Source organism: Callorhinus ursinus, unplaced genomic scaffold (genome assembly GCF_003265705.2).
Source record: "Callorhinus ursinus isolate GAN/ISIS: 27379988/994484 unplaced genomic scaffold, GSC_fseal_2.0 scaffold12, whole genome shotgun sequence".
Classification (NCBI taxonomy): domain Eukaryota; kingdom Metazoa; phylum Chordata; class Mammalia; order Carnivora; family Otariidae; genus Callorhinus; species Callorhinus ursinus.
The window spans coordinates 1,262,724-1,266,266 of NW_027397074.1; positions in this window are offsets into that span (position 1 = coordinate 1,262,724).

Sequence of the window (3,543 nt, forward strand, 5' to 3'; positions counted from 1 at the left end):
CCTCTTCCTTCCGGAAGAAATTCTCCAAAAGCCTCGATGGTCACTAGCTGTAATGATGCTGACTACTTGCCCCAACTATGATTCCAGGGTAAGGTCAGAGCACAAAAGGAAGTTAGCATTGGGATTCAATGACGAAAATACTATTTTCAGGAAATTAATTTGGTAGCTGTATATAATATGAATCAGAGGATACAATGGTACGAGGCAAAATCTCTAGAGAGAACATGGAAAACAGCATTTATTGAGCACATACTATGTGCCAGGGACTTAAATTTCTTACCTAATTTAATTGTAAAATATCCCCTTCCTTCCACGATAGGAATTATTATTCCCATTCTACATATGAGGAAAGTAAAGAGTGATTAAGTGGCTTGCCCCGATTCTCAAGGAAATAGGTGTCGAAGAATCAAGACCAGGACCGAGTTGGCCTTCTGGAGAGGGGAGAATGGCGCTGAGAGACACTGAAGAGAGGAAGGGGATTTGGTGACTCTATGAGAAATTTAAAAACGAATGGGGAGGGCTACCTGGCTGGCTCAGTCAGTAGAACGTGCAACTCTTGATCTCAAGGTCATGAGTCCAAACCCCACATTGAGCTTGAACTTAATAAAGTAAGAAAAAAATGAAAGAGGAATCAAGGCTGATTTCAAACTCTCAAGCCAGGTGGCTAAGTGACTGATGTGGACAACGTTAGGGAAACCAGAAGATGAATTTGTAAGAAAGAAATAGCATTTTTCAATGTTATCAATAAAATTGTATTTTCAAAAATCAAGCAACACAATATGGTATATACTGAAAAGCAATCCTCTGCCTTCTCTTTCCAATCCTACTCACAAAACAGTGACTATTAACTGCTTCTTGTGATTCATCCTTGAAATTTTATTGTGTACAAATATGATCATATGCTACCAGCTCCGATTTACGTTGCCTTTAATAGCATATTTTTAAGATAGAACTTTCCAGACATGCCTTATTCCTCTTAAAAGCTATATAGTTTTTCAGCATACGAATGCTGCTTTATATTTAACCAGTCTGCCCCAATTAGTACTTTGACTATATTTAACAAAATTGTTTTCATAGGGTATTGTTGCTGCTATTATTGTTTGCAAATTACGAAGCATTGCCACAGCGCCAATTCCTGTATGTGAATTTCTTTACATATCCATCAACGTGTAGCTCTAAGACAAATTCTTAGAAGTGGAAGAATTAGGTCAAATAATATGTATTTTTAAATCCTAATAAATGTCTTTTAACTGTTGATAAGTATTACCCCAAAAATAGTATGTACTAATAAACACCTATACTCACAGAACACAAAGGGCTCCAATTCTCCACATTCTCATTGGAAAGAATATTTTCAAACCTTTTTTCTTGCCAGCCTGACCCGTGAACAATGTGACTGTGTTTTGGTTTGAAGTTGCTGCCTGATTCTAGACATTCTTAGTTTGAGAAGCTGCAGGGTAGCTTAAAGGGAGCGTTCTTGTAGGCAACTAGGAGTATAGGATCTGCATGTGAACGAGTGGTAAGGGAGATAGCTTCCGATTTTGGAATAATGACTGTAGAGAGAACAAAGTTCTCTAGAAGAGTGCATGTAGAGTTAAGAAAGCAGAGGAATGATATGAAGCTCTGGGGACCAGAGGTGATGGCAGAAATAAGAGCAAGCTATAAGGAGACTGATACAAGAGACAGAAAAATCAGGAGAATTCAAGGTTATAGGCTGCAGAGGACGAGAGTTCCAGAAAAGAAATAAGCAGTGTACCGTGTGGCGTCAGGAACTAAGAAAATGGTCAAAAGGGAGCCCTTTGTTTTGGCAGAGAAATAAAAGTTGATTCATCCAGTCTTATGAGTATCCAGATGTTGAGGCTCTTGTGGACTCTTACGGTGTCTCGTTAGAAAGCATGACTATTTACTAGAAAATTCTACCTTAATGAAGCTGGTATGAAACACAGCCAGCTCTTTAAAATCCTCCAAAGATGAAGTTGGCTTCCTTCCAACATGTTAAATAATGTTGGCAATGAGATGGAAGGGAGTTTCACCATGACCAGTCTGACATTTTCATCCCAGTGGACTTGGCACACTCCTTATTTTACTGGGAGTCCCACCTCCAAAATGCAGACGGGGCTGGGAGGGAGGCCTGGAGTAGCGAGGGCAAAAAGTTATAATGTTATCTTCAGACACATAAAATGTAATCCTTCATTGCAATATTGCTATAAGAAGTCTTATCACACTACACACCTAATAAAGCAAATTGAAATAATAAACAATAAAGGAAATGTGACTTATACTTGGAATGAGAGTCATGAACCCCAGGTGACTGCCCTCAAGTTTGTACAAAGTGTACTTCCTGCAAATGCCTACAAATGTCTGGGCACCCGCGCCCCGGCCGTCCACCACGCCCCCCCCCCCATACTCAGCTGGGGACGGCTTTGCCCCCAGGAGGTCTCTCTAATCCAAACTCGTCCAAAGGAAGAGTTTCCATGGATTGTGTTCTATAGGATGGTTTCTTCTTTTCCCTGTGTGCTCTTTACTAAATCAAGCCTCAAGTTGGACCAAAATAAGTCACCAGAAGGTTTAATTTGCTTCTGATTGGTGATTACCGCTTTGTTCGAATCTTTTTTCTCCGTTCGGAAATGTGAGTTTCCGTCTAGTATCCAGTCTCAACACTAAGAGGGATTAATAGAGATTCATACTAAACTGGGAATTGTTTTCTTTGATGGATTGGAATCCTTGGGTGGGGGGGTGGTCAATCTTTATGAATACACAAGAGAATGACGGTTTTATTTCCTAAACCCTGAAGGAAACAGAGAAAGATTCTCTGTTTGGGCAAATCGCACCTGTGAAAAGACGGCTGGGGTCTACTAGAAAAATCAATGTGGGGGCGCCTGGGGGGCTCAGTCGGTGAAGCATCTGCCTCCGGCTCAGGTCATGATCCCAGTGTCCTGGGATCGAGCTTCTCCCTCTCCCTCTGCCCCTCACCCCCCACCCCGCTCATGCCCTTTACTGCTATCTCTCTCTCAAATAAATAAATAAAATCTTGCAAAAAGAAAAAAAGAAGAAAAATCAGTATAATTTGAAGTCAAGACATAACAGTTAATCTAGGGGAGGTGAAGTTTTCTTGTTCTCTTCCTGACCAAGAGATTTGCCTCCTGGTGTAATTTCTGCCCATTTTGTCAATGATGTCTGGGCATGCACCTGCATTTTGCCAGGACATTTGTTTTCATCTACTCAGCCACACACTTGAATGGTCAACTCAGAAGAAGACAAATCAGGTGGGTTATTTAAATGAGTCCACTAATTGCTCTACACAAACTGACATAACTGACAAGTCAATGTAGCCACGATATTAAATCTGTTAGCTCTGTGCTCTATAACTTTGCACATTTCTTGGCTTTTGAGAATTTGATGAAAAGTAAGGACACTGAGGGCACCTGGGTGGCTCAGTTGGTTAAATGTCTGCCTTCAGCTCAGGTCATGATCTCAGGGTCCTGGGATGGAGCCCCGCATCGGGCTCCCTGCTCAGTGGGGAGTTTGCCTCTCACTCTGCCT